Source organism: Protomyctophum bolini (assembly GCF_963924005.1).
Source record: "Protomyctophum bolini genome assembly, chromosome: 3".
NCBI lineage: Eukaryota > Metazoa > Chordata > Actinopteri > Myctophiformes > Myctophidae > Protomyctophum > Protomyctophum bolini.
This window is the reverse complement of record NC_137864.1, coordinates 25,356,126-25,378,257: the sequence shown is the minus strand read 5'-3', so window position 1 is coordinate 25,378,257 and position 22,132 is coordinate 25,356,126.

Below are 22,132 nucleotides of genomic sequence, written 5' to 3'. Positions count from 1 at the left end.
TCAGTGACATTTTTGAAAGGATGATGCACAAGGTGTAAACAGTTGCCTCCTGGCTTTTTGCTGAAAACGGGCCAAGTTATTAATTAGAAGCTATTACTGTAAGTAGGCTAATGCTTGTCATAGCAACAGGGTCCATCCCTCCCTCCCCCAATGACAAATTCATAGTTAATGACTAGACTAGACCATCTTTTTCTTTTTTTTCATGCTGAAGAAACGATTATCTGAATATAGTGCCTATTTACATAATGTGAAAATGGAGTCAAAAGTACTCTGATTTCTTCAGCAATTAACAAGAAGTATTTAAATCAGCAGCTAGGACAACTGTGATTAAACGTATATTATTGCTACAATGCTAATATAATTAGCATGTCAATGTCATCATGCTAATTGTATATGGCAGAGTTTGGCATCATATACCATTTTTGTTGGGGTTTTTTGCATCTGCCTTTTATAGCTAAGTCCAGGTGAACAGGTGGTCGATAAAAAAAAAAAAAAAAAATTATTACTCCTAAAGTTTTGTACGACATGCTGGACCGATGGGAGGGAATCACCATGTTTCTTTTTTTTATCGGCCAGTTATAGTGCTACCATTTTTCATTGCTACTCTTATTGTATTTGATTGTGTCCAAACCTCACGCAAATCGGTATACATTATCTCTGTAGTCATGTGAGAAATGTGAAGACGTATGTCACATTTCTCATATTCCATTCAAATCGGTATACATTATCTCTGTAGTCATGTGAGAAATGTGAAGACGTATGTCACATTTCTCATATTCCATTCAAATCTGTATACATTATCTCTGTAGTCATGTGAGAAATGTGAAGACGTATGTCACATTTCTCATATTCCATTCAAATCGGTATACATTATCTCTGTAGTCATGTGAGAAATGTGAAGACGTATGTCACATTTCTCATATTCCATTCAAATCGGTATACATTATCTCTGTAGTCATGTGAGAAATGTGAAGACGTATGTCACATTTCTCATATTCCATTCCCAGTTGGCTATTGGCTTCCAAAGTTGGCGGTGGCCCAAACTGCTGCTCATTATGCATGCCTTGTTTTTGCCAGATTACATTTTCTGCCATAGTACGTTTTCTTGTTTGCTGCTACTATACAGATTGTGTCCAAAACTTAAATAAATGTATAAGATTTTTCTGATCCCAATCCAAGTGGCTATATGACCACAGTATGTGGGCCCTGGGTAGGCGCCCGGCCTGGTGGAGACCTTTGCTCCGAGAAGCACACTTTTCTAGTTATTTAGGCTATACTTCATTGTGCCTATTTAATGCATCTATAGTTGCACAGCTGATCCGATCGATAAGCCAAAATCGTGTCGGGGAATTGTCAGAATAGCTTGTTAGAACTAAGTTCCCGTTGATTTCACGAAACTCTTGTAATGCAATAAACACTTTATATACCACTGTTCTCCAAAAATGGATTGTAATGTGTTGTAATGTGAGATGCAGTGTAGAACACAGGCAAAGCCTTTTCCCCCTCAGTCATGTTGGACTTTCAAGTATAATCAAAACAAGTAGGCAATTATTTTGATTATTGGGTTCTGCTATGGGCTCATTAGTAGAATAATGCCTTCATTGAAATGAAAAACAGTGTGGAGTGCCTATCAAAGCCAGTTGGGTTATGTTTTAATGATAAACTATAGCATTCAAGCCTGGGCTTCAAGATGGAAGTGATAGGTTGAAATTAAAATGTCATTTCTGCATCTCCTATAGTGCATGTCATGGTATCAATCCAGTAGTACTTATGAATAAAAATAATGAAAAAAGTCACATTTTCCATAGTTCAGTCAGACAACTCACAAATAGATTTAACCAATATTTATTATAGAATGAGAATACACAGCTAGAAGGTCCTGGGTTCGATTCCCGCTGGGGACGCTGTGGGCACTGGCGGCGTGTTCCCCCCTCCGCGTCATCAGTGCCCATACCCGAGGCAGGGGTTGGCGATAGGGCCTTTCTGTGTGGAGTTTGCATGTTCTCCCCGTGTCCCCTAGGGTAGATACCCTCACAAAAACATGCCGTAATCCTGGTCTCTAAAACTACCTCCCCCTGGCCAGCCGGGGCGCCTGATGGAGGGGAAAGGAACTGGTCGGAATAACGTGTCCCTTCCACGCGCTACGTCCAGCCGGGGAAATTCCTCTCTGTCAGGTGAAAAGAAGCAGCTTGGACTCCTCATGCATAGAAGGAGGCATGAGGTCAGTCCGCTGCCCCCCCAGGTTGGCAGAGGAAGTGTAGCGCCCAGGATTACATTAGATAATTGGCACTGGGTGAAAAGAAAACTGGGTTACAAAATCGTGAGATAAAAATTAAAAAATACAAGTGTGCATACGATATTAGACTTGGCGTTCGGCTCTGCTGCATTTTATCCATGCTCGGCACGATTAAACACCATCGTAAAACATTAAGAGCAGGGAGATAGATATACAATAAACCCCCATGGGGAACGTAAATAACAGAGCCCACCGGTGGTGCTGGGAGCAAACATCACATAACAACCAGGAACCATATGCAGAGGAAGGCAGGAAGAGTATGTAGACTGGTGAGCTTAAGTAGCCCGCCCAATTGGTCAGCTGACTTGCACACACTTATACACCCACATAGTAATACAGCATGTTAACTCCTTGAGTATAGTATGCGCCTTTGAGCATGGCATGAACCCCCTCGAGTATGTCTGCATGAACTAACTCTGCAGGTTACGCTCCATATATCTAAAGCATGGTTCTTCAACAGGGGGGTTATTATAATTATAATAATAATAATTATTATTATTATTGTTAATGTTATTATTATTGTCTCCACCAGGCCGAAGGCATGGGGAGAGTATGTTTTGCACTCCGTCTGTCTGTCCGTCCGTCCGTGTGTGTGTCCGTCCGTCTGTCCGTCTGTGGACAGCTAATCTCCGGCACCGTTGGCTTGATTGCAGCCATACTCTGCACACACACACTACACTCTGTTTTCACATTGGCCTCTTATAGCACCACCAGGAGGCCGCTTTGTGTACTGTCCATTTTTTGGACAGTACACCTATGGATTTTGTCCAAACATCACTCAAATTGGTACACAGTCTCTCTAGAGCCATTCAACGAAACGGGTGCACGGTTTCAAACAAAATGCAGCAAATCATGAACACATCGTGTGAAATTGTGCACACACATTCCCACTAGGCTGAAGAAGAAATGCCACTGGAACATTTTCTTTTTTTTTTCACTGTTTTGTTTATTCAAGATTCAGGGTATACAGTAAATCAAATGACAGTATATGTGACACACCCATATGAAACATATAAAAGATAACAAAATGTTGTGAGTCCATACACAAAATACTTTGGTAGCATAAAATAAGAAAATAAAATAAAAAGTTGCATAGTCCTATGCTAACATGGAAGCGACACTAATACAAACCACTATAACCTGAATCAAGTTTTGAAACAAAAACAAGACAAACGTACGACAAGACAAGACAAGACAAGACAACATGGCATGGTCAATGGTCATTGGTCACCCAAAACATAATAGACGTGGTAGTGCATCCACACATGGCTCCTAATAATAAATATACTGAACAACCCAGCTACGTCGGGAATCTACAGTAGCATGCTCAGATCCAGGATTAAACTCATTCAATCTTGAATTGCTTGGAGCCACTGGAACATTTTCAACTCGGCCTCATGGTGGCGCTAAAACTGGTCAATTAGTGTTTTTACCTCTAACTGCACGGATCTCCAAATTCGGTGAGGTGCAGTGTTCTCTGCTGTTTTCTACCAGGGAGGGGAGGGGAGGAGGAGTGGGGGCGGATGCTCACGGTGTTGTTTTATCTCTGCTCTATTCAGGGTATTGGTTGAATCTCTTTTGGGGGAGCCTAAGGGCCGATTCATACTCCTGTTTCGGCGCTGTAGTGCCGAAATGATTTCTCGTCAGAAAATTTCAGTAGCACCGAAGAGCCGACTTTAGGACGGTACCCGCCCCCCCGAACCTCAAATGACGTCAAATTGTAGGCTCTACAGCGCCGAACCGACTTTTATTCGGCTCTAAAATAGGAGTATGAATCGACCCTAAGCCAGCTATAAGTGTGAAGTTCAGCCTCCCCCAAATGAGTAGATGTCTTCACCATTTGCAGGGTACTGTGTGTACGTACCCCCCAGAGAGGACGTACAGGGCCTCCTCCCAGCCAACACTCCCCACTGACAGGTAGTTACCCCCCCCCCCCCCCCCCCCCCCCCCCAGAGAGGACGTATAGGGCCTTAGTCCTACTCCTCCTCCCAGCCAACAATCCCCAATGACAGGTAGTTATTACCCCCCCTTTTGATTTACATGTGAGCTCAAACCCACAATTCAACATTTTGGTTTTGATATTCATTTTGTATTCATCCTTAGGAGACTACATTTTATATATTTGCCGATCTACAAGCTCGAAAGCTTATAAATCGAGAGACATGCTATTTTCTCTTGTAGATCTACAAGCGAAAATAGCTCACAACACTTCACTATAGGTGTTGTGACCTTACTATCTTCTATTCTAATCTTCTATTTTTACAATATGCAGTCAAACTAAAAGTGCTTGTCAGGGTGGGAGGGTCCAATATGTCCAGTTCAAATATGACAATTTTGGGGGTCACAGCCTGAAAAGGTTAACCCAGGCTAACCACTCACTGATCTACACTACAAGCTCACAATGTGTCAAAAAACAAATTTTACCTGTCAACAACATGCTGTATCAACCATTCACCAAAAGGTCACTGAAACTTTTCCATAATCCCAATCACAACATCCCTGTATTTGCATATGAAAATAATTAAAGATCGCAACTTCACTACAAACTATAATTCCCCCACACGGTACAGTTGCACCGCTCACTTCACACAGGTGTGGTTTCACAGAATCAAAGCTTTTATGGTCATGATTCACCAGGACCCTGGATGGTTTAATTCTAGGCTTAAAACAATTGATATAAATATTTTTGGAAATCTCTATGGGAGAAATGCATTGCTGACACTGATATGCCCTATTCTGGCGGGAACACTCCCCCCCAGATCTAAAATATCAGATATACAAGCTTGCAATGTATCTTGCGGCAATGCATTGTGAGCTAAGGGAGTCGTTGGGGGGACTGCCCAGCACGCTTACGGTTATGATTAGGTTAGGGTTTGAGGTAGGTTGTCGGTCTAATGACAGTCGGACCAATAGTATGTCTAAACTGAAGCCTGTACCTGTCCTTGGCCTGAGAGACATTGAAGACCCCTGATTGATCCAAGGTATTTTTGCGTCAGAGTTTGCTCTGTCTCTTTCACAGTGTTTAGTAGAGCCTTTTGAGCCTTTTGTCCTCGTATGCAAATATAGGGAAAATGACGTTTTATTTTAGCCATTTATTACAACAACCATGTCCTCTTACTGTACGTGGACTGACTGACTGACTGACTGACTGACTGACTGACTGGGCACTGAAGCTTTGGAAATGCTTCATTGGTGGAAGGTGATGCTTCAGCATGACAGTAATTTGCTGTCAAAGCCGCTGACATTTTGCTGGACACGGCGCGTCAAATAGTCAATTTTCCCTGGAAACACAACATGGGGCTATCAAGCAATTTATGGCTCTGCCAACAGCATATCGGATTCCTTTATCCCATTCAGCCTGCCTGTCATTCTAATTACAATGTATTGTATGTTACAGTCTGTGTGTGTGTGTGTGTGTGTGTGTGTGTGTGTGTGTGTGTGTGTGTGTGTGTGTGTGTGTGTGTGTGTGTGTGTGTGTGTGTGTGTGTGTGTGTGTGTGTGTGTGTGTGTGTGTGTGTGTGTGTGTGTGTGTGTGTGTGTGTGTGTGCGCGCGTGCGTGGGGGGTGAATTTATCTATATCATTATAGCTGACATCAGCACTCATAAATGGTTCACTATTCCAGTTGTGTCTCAGGGCTGTGTATGTAGTAACGGTGTCAATGGGTACAGTCATGAATATGAAAGGTGACAAAAAAATACCATGAAAATGTTTCTGTTGCTTTTTAATGTCGTCGTCAACGTTAAGGTTTGAAAGATGGCAGCTCGACTTGTTTACTATAAACAACATAACGAGAAAGGATTGTAGTACAGGTGTGGTGGAATGGCATGGGCTTACACAGTTAAAGTGTCTCTGAGGAGTGAGCACACACACACACACACACACACACACACACACACACACTACTCTTTACTCTTAGTCTTTACACACTCACCCATCACTACATAACTTCACACTTTGCATTGCAATTGAAACAAGCTGTTTTGCTTTCTTGCATTTTATCCTTTTGTGTGCGTCTGACACTTAATGTGTGTTTTACGTGTCCGGGTAGCTCAGTACAGCTCTTTGGACAATATGGTTCTGGGTTCAGCTCTAAACCTTTGGACAATATGGTTCTGGGTTCAGCTCTAAACCTTTGGACAATATGGTTCTGGGTTCAGCTCTAAACCTTTGGACAATATGGTTCTGGGTTCAGCTCTAAACCTTTGGACAATGTGGTTCTGGGTTCAGCTCTAAACCTTTGGACAATATGGTTCTGGGTTCAGCTCTAAACCTTTGGACAATATGGTTCTGGGTTTAGCTCTAAACCTTTGGACAATATGGTTCTGGGTTCAGCTCTAAACCTTTGGACAATATGGTTCTGGGTTCCATGCCGGGCACCACCCACTCAGCAGTAGCATGGCATATTAATTGATCTTTTTTATTACGGTGGGCCATATACAGTATGTTATTGTTACACATTACAGTAGCCTATATGTTTTTCATGATGAATAAAGATCAATAAATCTGTCAACACCCTACAACAACTGCGTTAAAACGTTTGACAGCTGTACATAAGGTACATTAAAATTAAGCAACATCTGGCTGATTCCACAACAGTAGGTCATAATTGGTTCCAATGCAAAATAATCAACTTTTCAGTGTCTGAGTTGCTTCTTGTTCTGTTCTATTTTAGTCTGCATACGGTATATCAGGAATAATGATAGCAGCCAGGGACATTAAAGAGCCACACGGTATGTGAAGTTATACTGTCAAAGGAGTAATTGGACTAAAGTAGTTATTTACTGGAGGCTATAATTATGATTTGGTATAGATGTGTGTGTGATGAGAGCGACTGTGTGCATACAGTATGCGGGACGACGATAACATGCAGATACTGTATGCAGGTGTGTGAGATGGTGTAGCACAGTGGTTCCCAAACGTTTTAGCCCGTGACCCAGAACAGAAATTAGACATTCTCCCGGGACCCAAACTAGTGAAAAAAGCAGATCTACAAGATCACAACGAGCCGCTTCGCTCTGCGTTGTGAGCTTATAGATCAGCTATTTCCACTAGTTTTTAAATATTTGTTTATGGAATTTCTTACATTTTTATTTTATTTGTTCACGAAGTTACTGAACAATGTATGAATTTTTTAGCTTTTAGGAATGGTTTTTTTGAAAATATTTTGAAATAATGATAATTAAAACCCAAAGTAGGAAACCAAAAGTAAGGGGACCCATAACAATGTGTCCGCAAACCACAAATGGGTCCCGGCCCAGTGTTTGGGAACCAGTAGATATGCATGTGTGTCTGCTCCCATGCTCCCATGAACCTAATCAATAACTCCAGTCAGTTGCTTATTACGTATGAATGGATTTAGTGTATAGAATTGACTGTACCCTGCCTGTCATGTCATTGCTGAGACCTAGTTTCCAAAGCTGTGAGAGGTGGCAACAAATACCACAGCAATAAGCAGCATTGACTTTTCAATTCATTATATCACAATTCCTCTATACCATGTCTCAGTGCGGTGGTGCATCTCTAGGCTCATGGTACTGAACTGTCAATTGGCACCCACTTGGACATAGTAATGATAATGTATGTCTTGTCTTAGTTGTCTTGGACATAGTAATGATAATATATGTCTTGTCTTAGTTGTCTTGGACATAGTAATGATAATCTATGTCTTGTCTTAGTTGTCTTGGACATAGTAATGATAATGTATGTCTTGTCTTAGTTGTCTTGGACATAGTAATGATAATGTATGTCTTGTCTTAGTTGTCTTGGACATAGTAATGATAATGTATGTCTTGTCTTAGTTGTCTTGGACATAGTAATGACAATATATGTCTTGTCTTAGTTGTCTTGGACATAGTAATGATAATGTATGTCTTGTCTTAGTTGTCTTGGACATAGTAATGACAATATATGTCTTGTCTTAGTTGTCTTGGACATAGTAATGATAATGTATGTCTTGTCTTAGTTGTCTTGGACATAGTAATGATAATGTATGTCTTGTCTTAGTTGTCTTGGACATAGTAATGATAATGTATGTCTTGTCTTAGTTGTCTTGGACATAGTAATGATAATGTATGTCTTGTCTTAGTTGTCTTGGACATAGTAATGATAATATATGTCTTGTCTTAGTTGTCTTGGACATAGTAATGATAATATATGTCTTGTCTTAGTTGTCTTGGACATAGTAATGACAATATATGTCTTGTCTTAGTTGGCGACGAAATGTACAAACTATGAAAGATGAGACCATTGTTTAGGCTGGTTGCAGTCCAATGAAAACCCTATAAATGTAGAATTTGTGAATTTCTTGAGATATCCTATTATTTCCAGCAAAGCATGTCACAAATATGATCGATTTCATCCAATATTTATGTTGCTCGAGTCTTTTTGGCCTTGTCTCTCTGAATATGCCTGTTATAAGGCTTTAGGGACACAAATGAAAAAATGCATCCTGTCCCAAGAGTTTGTTTTCAAGCACGAGTGCTCAGAAATCAAAGAGGTCTTCCCCTTCACAACCTCAACAGTCAGAACCTCAGAGCCATCCACAAATCAATGGCATCACAAAACTAAAAAGCGTATGTGTATGTGTGTGTGTGTGTGTGTGTGTGTGTGTGTGTGTGTGTGTGTGTGTGTGTGTGTGTGTGTGTGTGGTTATTTGTCTTAAAAGAGCTTGCACTGGAGAAATAACTGGGTGCAGAGTGAAATTAAAAGAGCAGGGAAACTCATAAGAAGAACCAGCCCGTCTCTGCTTTCCAGAAATTGACAGAGGCAAGCTTCATATTGAATATGAAGCTTGCCTCTGTCAATTTCTGCGAGCTTGTACAGCAAAATACTGTGTACCTCTCCTTGCATTTCTGTGGAACGCCATGCTCTCCCACGGGACATTTTGTCTTAGCGGTTGGACCCTCAAAGTATGAGAGGGAGAGAGACCGAGACAATTATGAGCTATAGAAACCTTCACCGCTGCCACCCACGTAAATAGTCTGCTCAGAGCTGACAATAAGACCAGCTGCTGTATTGTTTGTGCACTTCAGTCATGCATTAGAGTGAGTTGAGTTTAGACATTGCTGGGCTATAATTTATGTATGTATGTATTTTATTTATTTAGTCGGGACAGTATATATTGAAGAACATTACATAAAAAAATGCAGTGTAAATACTGCTGACACAGTGTAGACCTACATGCTACAACAGGAGGAGGCTGGGGAGGTGGAGGGAGTTTGATCAATGACAAGCTGCAGTAGAGATGTTGGTCACTATAGGCACGTGATGTAATTATTATAGCGTAAATCGATTACAATTGATTCAAACTGGTTACAATTTAAATCACCATTAAATCACCATTTGAAACATGCAAACAGCAGTAAAATAAGAAAATACAAGATCTTTGTAAGAGAATTGATTAAAGAAAAGAGTTTTCAGTCATTTGCTACTGTATTGAATAGACGATACGAGAGAGAAAATTAAAAGAGAGAGAAATACTGGATTTGTGTAAGCGAAATAAAGATAAATGTTGTGTTTAAAAGATCGTGGAAAATCATATGGTGAACCTAGTATCGTATCGTATGAGTTGAGTGAATCGTTACATGCCTGCTGGGCATTTGTTCAGCATGAAGAGAGTGGTGTTCTGCTGAAAAACCTAGATTGAACCTTTAGGAGTGTTTTGTTCACACACTGTACAGACATCTTCCATAGTCAAGCTTCAACATTATTCATTTTAGAAAGATTGGTAAATCCTTAATTAGGGCTAGGCAGTATACCAATCTTATATCAATGTGATTATATACAATTTTGTCCTGTTGTGTTGAGTTATGCATTGCCATGACAAGAACAAATATTTTAAATCTATTCTTTGAATAGTTTTTGTTAATGCAATTTGATGTGGCCAATTGATAATTAGAGCGCAGAAATCCAGACTCATAAAGAACAGTCTTGGGAGTTCAGTGATATTCACCTCTTTCATGTGAGAGAGAGAGAGAGAGAGAGAGAGAGAGAGAGAGGAATAAAAGATTAAGATGAGGTCTGAAGTGAGTTTTCACTAATGATCCCTTTGATTATGTTTATGTCTTCCTCTTCTCTGTGCTGGCGTGTGGGCGTCTTGACATTGAGTCACCCTTTGTCATGTCATGTGCTCAAGCTCTTGCTTATGTGCATGCACGTCACACACACACACACGCACACACACACACACACGCACACGCACACGCACACGCACACGCACACACACACACACACACTTCATCTCTCCTTTTGCTGCTGCTCCGTATCTGCCTCTCGTTCTCTCTCTCCACTCTGTGTCTCGTTCTCTGATGTCTGGGTCACATGCCCATGTGGACAGACAGGCAGGCAGACAGACAGACAGACAGACAGACAGACAGACAGAGCTGTGCATTGGAGCGGCTGCACCGCTCAAAAACATTGAACCCATGAAAAGCTAACTCCACTTGAGCTGGATGTTTTTTTTTTTCATTTCCTGAACATTTTAGTTAGGAGGTTTCTGCCCGACAGCAGATATATCCAATAGGCTCCAGGCAGGCTGGACTCTAATTCTCCAGTGGAAGTTGTCCTCCTCAGCCAGCCGGCCAGCCAAACAAGACCCCCCACTGATCCTCCCATCCGTATCCTCATCTGCACCTCTCATCATCTCAGCAGGTGGTGGGTGGCGGCTTGTTCGTCTAACTCAATGGATATAGGGGGAGCCACCCCCCCAAAAGAGATGAACACAACTTATATGCAGTGTTGCCAACTTAGCGGATTTGTCGTCATATTTAGCTTCTTTCCAGACCCCCCTAGCGACTGAATTAGTGAAAAGCTTCTGGCGAGAAATCTAGCTTTTTTCCCCTGGTGAATTGGGGACAAATCGTGTTGACAGGCGCCAGATATGCGCCAGAGATAAAATCTTTTTTTTTTTTTCTCAGCCTCAAATCCGCGAAATTGGCAAAACTAAAAGTGGTCGGCGCGTCTGGTCTGGCTCACAGGTCACAGCAGGCTCAGTGGCTTCCTCGGCTCGGTTATGTGCACACTGCACAGACTGTCTACCAGTGCTTCCTCCTTTCTTGCTCTGCCTAGGCGAGTGCGCTCCGGTGCGGTATTTCCGAACGCGCCCCTCGAGCTCGACAGAGCAAGAAAGGAGGAAGCACTGGCAGCTCAGTTTAGTCTGCTAGTAAAAATAAAATACACACTCGGATGCATAAAGTATTAACCTTCTAATTCCTGTATGGATCGGAACAAAATAGCGTTCTAAACATTAGTTGAATTGAGGTATGTTTTTTTTAAATATTACAATGAGTTTAAACGATGTGTTATCAAATGAAGAGATGATACAAACTAAGTGCACTAAGGAGCGCCTAAAAGTCGCTAGGGACGCCTAAAAGTCGCTAGGGGCGGCGCGCGCGCATATCCCACCCCTGGCGACTTTTAGCTACTTTTCGAGGAGCCACTAGCTACTTCCGTTACTGGAGAGTTGGCAACACTGCTTATATGAGCCTGTTAGCCTCTGTGGACAGTCGGACGGCTCAGAGGACCCTGTGCTTGAAACATGTAGTGGTTTCAACTTCAATTCTTTCAAAGGTCTAGTAGACTGAGCAGGGTGAAAGGTATTACAAATGTTATCCTGTTAGCCCTACCTACATCTGCAGATGTAGAGGGAATTGAGGCAGATTTATGATAGATAACAAGAAATAAATTATATTTTATTTCTGACATACTGGAAGAGTATGTTGATGTTTACCCTTATCTACCCCTGCTTAGGGTTATTTGAGGTACACTTTTCTCCTTAGTCTGTTTATCTGCCCTCTCCGTCTCTCTCTCATCCTCTCACTCGCTCTCCTCTCTCATCCTCCATTTCAGTCTTTCTCCCTTTGTGTCTATCTTGTTATATCTCGCTCCATTTTCATCCTCCCAGTGCTGCCACCCCTTTTATCTCCCTTTCAATTCATTTCAGTTCAAATGGTCTTTATTTGCATCGATGACATGTGTACATTGCCAAAGCGTGCGTGCACGCTTGCGGCTACTAGAATACCGGTAGTCTACCAGCTTGTCTTTTTCTTTTTTCTCTGTCTGTTTGTCTTCCACTCACCCATTCCCTCTTTGTGTGTACCTGTTTCCCTCTTTGTCTTGCTGTCCCTGTTGCATTGCAGTGAGATAGAGGGTGTATATTACCATCCCCTGCTTGCAGCAGTGTGTGTGTGTGTGTGTGTGTGTGTGTGTGTGTGTGTGTGTGTGTGTGTGTGTGTGTGTGTGTGTGTGTGTGTGTGTGTGTGTGTGTGTGTGTGTGTGTGTGTGTGTGTGTGTGTGTGTGTGTGTGTGTGTGTGTGTGTGTGTGTGTGTGTGTGTGTGTGTGTGTGTGTGTGTGTGTGTGTGTGTGAGAGCAAGATAACTTGAGAATGGGTGGGCGGATGTTCATGACACTTGTTGGAAATTATCGATAGGCTGCCTTTTAACTTTTAGTTTGAAAAAGTCAAGGTCCCGTCGACTCCCAGCCTAGATCTGACTGTTTCATGACATTTGGACGGCTGCCCCGAATATATGATTAATGATGCATTTTTGGGTTGAAAAGGTCATGGTCACGATTAAGAGACATTGGCCCTCATTTATCAACCGTGCGTACGCCAAAATATGGGTGCACGCCGAAATTGCCGACATTTTCAGCATTTACCATTTCCGCCAAAGCTTGAAATTGACAAAGTTCAAAACTCACGTCTGGTCGGGAGCTGTCGTACGCTTTGTCCTCACCTGTTCTTCTGTCGTAGAACAGCAGAGCAGCATTGTTTGACCAGCTGCAGGCTGTCACAGGCATCTAAACATATGTTTTCACTCCTAAAATGTATAAAACTAATAATAGCCTACATATGAAAAAAATATATTTTGTAAAGGCATGTCATATGAAATTGGTAGGATATTACCAAGTGTGCAAGCTTATTAAAATTGCGCAATTAAAAACAATGCTTAAAGCCATTTAAATAGTGTTTTGCATGAGCGCATACCGGTATATCAGGTTTTCGTTCACTAATCTTGTTGTATATTAAATGAATAAACATTTAAATAATTGCATATACAACTAACACACAGTGACAGTTGCTTGCAAGTTGCATGTGCGTGCGTCTGTGTGTGTGTGTGTGTGTGTGTGTGTGTGTATGAGAGGGGTGTGAGGCGGTCAGCAAGGCAAGGAAGGCTTGACTTGATGTAACTATGGTTTCCAAGGTCGTACTGCAGTTGTTCATGTCGCAAAAACGAGGGCGAGGCTTGATTTCATAGGGCGTGCCAGATAGATTTCAGCCGTCACATTTATTAACGTCGGAACAAAATTAAGGAAGGATCAGCTGTGTGCGATCACTTTATAAATGCCGTGGCGACGTGGGTTTACTACGAAACCTACACTCGAATCTGTGGCAGATTTTACACTCAATTGATAAATGAGCCAATGAGGGCCATTGGATGGAAAGATGTTGGTGCAGAGGCTCAGTAGGAACACCAAGAAAGTTATAGGCACTCATTTTGCTTAAATCATTAACTTCCATAATATTTGTATCTGAACCACAAATTACCTGTTCTAATACTTGTTCTAAAAAAAAGTAGCTTAAAAAGGTAACGCAAAGACTGGAACGACCTGCTAAAACCCTTGATAGCTTGATTTTGTAACCCATTTTTCACCCCTGTGTCAATTATCTAATGTGATCCTGGGCTCTACACACCCTCTGATTAATGTTATTTTTTTATATTGTTTTAATGATGACGATAACTGTGGGGGGAGGGATGGGGTGAGGGAGAAAAAGGGGAAAAAATGGTATGTTCAAACTGTACTAAAATTGTTGAAACCTACTATCAATAAACATATATAAAAATAAATTAAAAAAAAGTTATCTGATAACCAAAATAGACATTTCATGGACTTTCGGGAGGAACTGTTGGAAACATGGAGGGAGCTGTTGAAAACATGGAGAGTTGTTTCTGCTGTTGAGAAATGAGTTGATGATCTTGGATCCGGTCTTAATTCCAACGACACATTAGTCCAACAACGTGGCTTTGTGTGCGGTTTGGGTTAGGGAGAGGGTTAGTAACGGGGTGAGTCCAACGCCAACACGCCGTTGGAATAATGACGCCTTCTAGACTTGGAGATTGAGAAGCTGACTCCAATCTGGTTGATTATGAGCACAAATTCCTGTGCCATAAGGGTGAATGTATACACATGTATCATTTTCCAGACCAATTGTAGGGTGAAGACACTTTCCTGAAGAACAACATAAGCTAAACCCAAGAAGCTGATGGTGCATTACTGCCGGAGCTGTAAGAGACCCTTAGCTCCCAGCATCATCCAAGTACATCAACAAGCTGATCTCTACCACAATGGACAGAGCAAGCGGATAATAAAAGGGACAATTTACAATTACAATTTAGGCATTTAGCAGACGCTCTTAATCCAGAGCGATTTCCATTAAGCAATAACAAAAAAGCATGGCATACATCACATATATAAAAAGTAGTTTTCATGAAACATGTAAGCTAAGAGCGTAACAGTGGAGTATCTATATAATGAATATAAACTATGCATACTATACTATATTATACTATACATATGTTCTATAAAGTGCAATTCTAGTGCTGTCTATGTAACATGCTCTAAGTCTGTATAAAATGCTATGCTAAGTCTACATAAAGTGCTATCTAAGGGGCTAGGGCAAGTCCTACGGGCCATGATGGAGTCTGAAAACGGTGTGTTTTCAGACTACGGCGGAAGATTTGGAGTGAGGCTGCAGTTTTGAATGCAATGGGAAGTGCATTCCATAGTTCCATAGTTCCACAAGGAGAGACAGACCGGTAGGCCTACTAGGTACTCTGACAATGGGTACAACGTCAACGTGTATTGCATAACAGGGTGGGGCATACAGTATATAGGCCCATATTGGCATATATCGGTCGGATCAACGGTGCAACGTAGGTCTGTATTTGTGATAATTTGGCCTATGAGTTGAGTTCTTCTGACAGGCACCAGGGAGAGTTGTTAGCCAGCCCATTATTGCATAAATGATTCAGAAAACGTGATTACATACATAAGCAAGCATTTTGAGGTCTCACATTTCTGTGACAAGGACAGATCTTCACATCAAAAATGTAATTTTAAATGACCTCGCTTGCACCTCCCATCAAGCTGCCAACAAGATTGGCACATGATTATACAGTCTTCTTATGGGCTGTTCTACTATGTCAGTCTGTTAACATATTCTACTTTCACAAGTACTCTGGCAGCTTGTGACCGTGGCTCAGTGGTCCAGGCACCCTGGCTGGTAGCCCAGTCTGGTAGTGTACCGCGGGTTCGATGCCCAATCCCGGAAGTCTTTACTGTAACCCCCCCCCCATCTCTCTCCCCATTTCCTGTCAGCCTACAATCTATCCCTCTATAAAAATATAAAAATAAAGATGAAAGCCACAAAAACAAACAAGAATATTGATGACATCATTGCTGAGAGGTCGGCTAGAGGTAAAAAGTGTGTGGTTGCCTAGAGACAGAGGCAGCCAATCAGGACAATATAGGTTGTCAGTACAGCCAATGAGAAACATAGGTCTCAACTACAGCAAGTGGGCGTGAAAACACCACAGAGAGAACATTGACCAGCTGTGCTTACACAGCAGCTGGTAAAATCCATTGACCTCTCACAGATGGGCCTGTGTCCATGCCTGCATATTGAAGTGTTCATTTTGTGTTTCTGAGCAGCCTTTGTGAGATGTCAAGGTATATGCAGGCAGACCTCATTGCGCAGAACTTGGCACATCAAGCAGGTCCTTATCCACTGTGCATGAAGGCTGAACACTACGTTGATACATTACCAACTAGAAACTGCTGTAGCTTGGTAAGAATCAGCTAAATCGATGAAGAGGAAATTGCCACATGGTGCCCAGATGGCTACTTGAGTGGTGGGAAAACCAACGGAGTAGATTACATCTCCAAGTCCATTTCTCTTAAGAGTACAGCACAATACTTCTCCATTAGCCGCTCTGCTTGCTTCGTATTATTCTCCTGAGCAGCCTCAGCAATAATAGTATTCCACATTTTGCCAATATTGTTTTCCATCTGCCATTGATTGGAGTGTAATTTGAGCCAATACCCCAGCGGTTTCATATGCAATATGCACAGCTATTGATATTATATTTAGCATGCCACGCTTTCTTCCTGTATAGTCTCTGATGGCCTACATAGACTTACTCCTACTATGTACTCTCTCTCCCCCCCCCCTCTCTCTCTCCCCCCCCCTCTCTCTCTCCCCCCCCTCTCTCTCTCTCGCTCAGGCTTTAATTATCAATTAGACTTCATTTCCCAGGAGAACAATAATTCACTCCCACACTCCTGATCCAGTGTGTGTGTGTGTGTGTGTGTGTGTGTGTGTGTGTGTGTGTGTGCGTGCGCACGTGTGCGGATGCATATATTCCTTTAGAATAGAAGAAGTCTAAAGTACTATGGCAACTGAGCACAAACACTTTCTGAGTGTACATTTACACTGCATGCCTTCTCACACATATGGCCATGCACTGTTCAAACACTGCACATGGTAGAAAAAGATCCAATCCTTTCCTGGTTATTTACCTTCATCTGTTTGTGTATGTGTGCGAGTGAGTGTATTTGTATAGATACAGATAATTTAAGTTTTAAGTCTGTAACCATCAGCAAAGTGCTCTTTGAATGTGAATGTGTGTTATTTGTGTGTGTGTCTGCATCAGTGCATGCATGCAGTAAACTGGGTTAAGAACGCCAACAAAAGTTCAGCAGAGCTTTAAACCAAAACGGAGTGCCACACAATCAGACAGCAAAGGTTAATTAGATAACATATGAGCCAATGTACTCTCTCCATAGTCGCCATCCTTTGTCCCATTATTCCCTCTCTCTGTGGGCCCCATGCAGGCCTATTAAACAAGCCGTAGACGGCCGTCTCCACCCCTGCCGACTCCCCAAGGCCCTCAAGGCTCCGGGACGAAGCCCTGACTCATCACTTCTTTCCTGGATTGGGGGGAAAAAACAGATACTCGTTGCGTGATCTTTGTCACCCATCACAATGGGTTTGGTGGTGTCAGAAAAGCAGGGGACGTATTAGTGTACAGTGAAAAATGTCATGGCTGCACATAATAGGAGAAAGCCCAAGGTTCCACTGGGGGCAGCGCCTTGATTGATATGGCCGTAAGTTTGAGGCGATTTAATTTCTGCTTTTACTCTGGCATCGTACTTCAACTACAGTTGTACTACATGGTTGGTGTTGCATTGCTCTGTGTGCGAGGAGCCATTGTTTACTCTGTTACTGTTGTGCTATTTATTCTCTCTTTATCGTCCCCCATGTGGATGAATCGTTTAGCTCCGGGGCCAGCAGGAGGAAACATACCATCTCTCAACCTCTGGCCGTAGAGAAGTCTTGCACATTTCTCATTCTTATTCCCTGTAAAACAAGGGGGGGAAAGGACCACTGTAAATAACAAAGAACAGTAAAAGCCACCTGCACCTATACTACCACCTACGTACCTGTTTGCTGCTGCACAGAGGAGTAGTGAACAGTAATCGATCTTACAAAGCCAAAACCACCAGGCCCCACATCAATGCACGCATGCGATCACACTGTTTGGGAAACAGAGGGAATGGGGTGAGGGTAGAGGGTGTGGGTGGGTAGGCGGGCAGGCGGGTGCTGCAGTGGAAAAACTCTCAGCTATGTTAGCAAATTGGAGAGTTGTGGCCAGTAACCAGTTTGCATATGAATATGGCAGCAAAGCAGAAATGTGCCGGTCTGTAACAGAGGGACGTGTTTACTCCGCAAACAAAAGCTTAATTGGCCAAATAACTTTCCAGCTGCTATGTATTTGAGTGCTTTGTCATAGTGTGGGTGTCTGTCTGTCTGTCTGTCTGTCTGTGCCTGCCTGTCTGTCTGCCCACAAGCGTGTGTGTGTGTGTGTGTGTGTGTGTGTGTGTGTGTGTGTGTGTGTGTGTGTGTGTGTGTGTGTGTGTGTGTGTGTGTGTGTGTGTGTGTGAGACAATAGATGTATATGTACAGTGTGAACTGTGTGTGTGCAATGCATGTTTGTGCACATGTGTAATATTCTGTCAAATGGACCAGAATAATTGACCTGACAGAGTAAAGGATGCTGAGCTTGTTTTTTTGGCTGCCACTATCCATCCCTCATGATGACCATCACCATTTGATCTCCCTGTGGTTAATTGATCCTTTATGTTGATTGCCTGTGGAGAGGGTCCAGCTCTCACCAAGTACAGCAACTAGGAGAAGTATTGACGTACTGTGTGTGGGCATTATGTGTGTGTGTGTGTGTGTGTGTGTGTGTGTGTGTGTGTGGGTGGATCGATGATGTAGTGCAGACTCGAATGAATGGAATGAAGCTTGGAGAATCCTGTCTGTACATTAGGGGGGGATTTATACTGAGTGGCATTCTGGTGTTGTGCACCGAAAATAGCCGATATTCAAGTTTACACTACATCAGCGTGTGACGTGGTGTGGGCTTGTAGATGTGCATGGCTTGTAGACGGCATGGCGCACATCCAAGGGTAAATCAGGCACTCCGGTCTTCTATCTGTGGTCCAATATGGCTGGTCATTGACTACTAGTACAACCACACGGATAAAAGGACTAATGAATGAATGATATTGAACTGGGCTGTGCTGATGATACATGATGCTCATCGGTTCTTGTTTTGTGTGTGTGCTTCTGTACAATCAGTGTGCATGATTACCTGTGTGTGAATGCACTGTGTGTGAGTTGCCCTTTACAGAGTTCACCACTATTCTACAGCTCTAATGTGGAGCGTATTGATTCTTAAAACTAAAGAGACTGATATGATTGTTTTTCCGTCCTTGCATTCAGCCCCTGTTACCACTGAAAACCAACTTCTCTGTTGGGATCATGTGCACCTCGGGCCTGCTTTGTAAAATAATCCATAGCCATGAGGACGTATGCATTGCAGGCGCCAAAGGTAAAGACTGCAGTGTTCCTGGTCTCCGTTGTCCACTGAACGCGCTGTATCCACCTCCTTGCTTGCCCTCTGTTCTCTACTTCACTTCATCCGGTGGCAGGGGAGTCATTGGGAACTGGGCAGATGCACTTTATCAAAGCGGCCACAGAGTCCCCTGGCCGTCAAAACTGAGAGCGAACAGAGCTGGTCTTCGACAGACACACTCTCTGCTCTTACAGAGATCCAGGGAAGGAACCACTGATATAGAGACAAAGCAGGTGCAATGGACAGTGTCCCTATAGGTTCTATATGTAAAAGACTATATAGGGCTGTATTTTGCGTGACTTAAGTACCAGGTCTTATTCCCTATAACTTGAGTAAACTAAAGACCTGGATGCGTGATCAATGCTCTTTGGCCACTCAGAATAGCGAAATGGCATTGATCACGCCTCCAGGTCTTTAGTTTACTCAAGTTAGGGAATAAGTCCTGGTACTTAAGACATGCATGTGTCTATTGTTACACTTTCAGAGTTATAAGAACACTCAAGAGATTCACATAATTAAACCACAGTACACAGGTTTTACTTAATTTCCATACTCATCAAGCCATGCTGTGGCTGCTCATGTTTGATGGAGACATTATTAGCCTATTGCATGCACTTAAATCATGTAATGAAAATGCACATCCCACCTTAACAAATGAATGTGGAAATCCGGTACTGTATAATCAAAATCCAAATGTGACCGGTTTGAACTACCTTCTTGCTGACAGCTGGAAACGTCTTGGCTGAAGTTAAAACTGACAATATTTAAACAGCTGGCCTAATATGGAATACAGTAATACCCAATGCATACTGGCATGTTATTTTTGGGGGGTTCCTTGCCACTATTCTGTGCCTTGCTGGATAGATACTGTATTGTATACCTTCAGATGATGTATGTCATTTTAAGCCTGGTTTATACTTTGCCATGCAGCTAATATAGCTGATGGGCTTGTGAGCTTGTACAGTAGATTGGCTATATGTGGTGCTCGACACAGCATATGAAAAGTATAAATAAAAACATATCCAGCAGGCTTGTAGCCTGAGTTATTCAAACTAGTGGTTCTACAACGATTCCTACGTACATACAGTAGTGAGTCCTGTGGATGCAGTGGTCGTTGGTCCCTTTTTACTGCGTTTGGGGACGCAAAACGCACCATATTTTAATCTCTGGGCCAGTGCCAGTCAAATGCGCAAAAATACCAAAGTAGAAGAAGAGATCCTGGGCAACCAGGAAGTGCAGTCCCCCACCACACGATGTTAGGAATGGAAATCTAACCTCCAAAACACCAGATTTTGTCTTATTTTGAGCAGCTGTAGGCTGTCTAACATGTGAGTAAAAGCAAAAAATCCAAAAACTATATATTTTTAAAATATTATTGTTAATTACTCGATGAAATGAAATTTAAGAAAGACGAATTCCCTCGTCTTGGCAAAGGCGGTTTGTGGAGAGAAGAACGAGGTCCCGCGTTCTTGGCATACTTTGGTCCGCAGGCCAAATACATGTATAATTGTTTGGGAAAAGGTTTGAAAGTTTGAAAAGTTTTTCAGAAAAAAAAAAGAATCTTCCTTAGTTCTCAATGGATTATGCAATTTAGAACATAAAGTTGTCATATTGAGTTATAAAGTAAAGCATACTTCACCGGCTACAACAGCTGACATACAAGCTCGCATCTCATTGTGGATGCGGCCGTTGTGAGCTTGGAGGTCTGCTGTTCTCGGCACGCATTACCTTTGCATGGCGGAGCATAAAATAGGTTCGAGGGGATTCAGCTGCTCGATCAAGCAGCCGTGATTATAAGGAGCGCTCCCTCGGCGACTGGAGATGGGGTTTGGGGGACAAATGCTTTATTGAGAATCACTATTATTGTTTACACACAAGTTGACACAACATAAACCAATATATATATTTCAAGAGCGAGAGATCACAGTAAACATAGTTAGAAAGTTTGATGGGATGCATTTTTACACGTCAGTGCTGTGACCACTTTTACATTGCATCTACAGTAATGAGCGAGCAATTTATTTTGGCCCCAACCTGCGCACACATGCAGGTTCTTATCAGTGTGACGTTGTCTCTTCTCTTCTATACACAATTTCTCCATAGGAAAGTAAACCTGGAACGTGACATTTTTTTGGGACATGAGGAGGGAATAAATACAAATTGTTTATATGGACCTGCTTTGTCTATAAGTCATTCATTCAAATGACATTTTGGAATAACTTTTTTATATATAACTGTTTTGATAATTAAATAACATTCTGCCTTCATATCAAATGCTGACACCTTCTGCTTTTCAGAAAAGAAACTACATTGCTGCCCACATCTAAATATCAACAATAGATTGTACTCAAAGGTGGTGGAGGCAAACCTTTTTCTAGCATACTTTCTAGTATACCAGACGACAAAAAAAGAAGACACCCTACATGCAGACTCTAAATGTCACAGCCTGATATTTCACAGACCTCATTTTCTTTTTAAGTGTTGATTCTTTGGATACATTATAAATGCTGCATGGAGAGAAAACCAGTGGTGTGTGGGCCCTGAAGGCAAAGCTTCAACAGGAAGCGGGTATGAATGCCTGCCTCTATCAGTGGCAGTTGTCAGAGCAATCAAGTGCCCAGCTGGACTATCATTTGGTGCCAGTGAGGTGGTTTAAAAAGTAATAGGATTTTTTGCCCTGCAGAAACAGACTAACCCCTGGCATGTGTGTTTGACCACCAGGAATGAAGGGGAGGTGTAAACAGCGGCGGTCCTGATTGAAAATAAACTCGGTGTTTCCCCTCAGGTGGAGACACTGTTTTTCTTTTGTTCTTATTTCTTTCCCATATGATTCATGCGACAGCTTTTACATTTTTGTT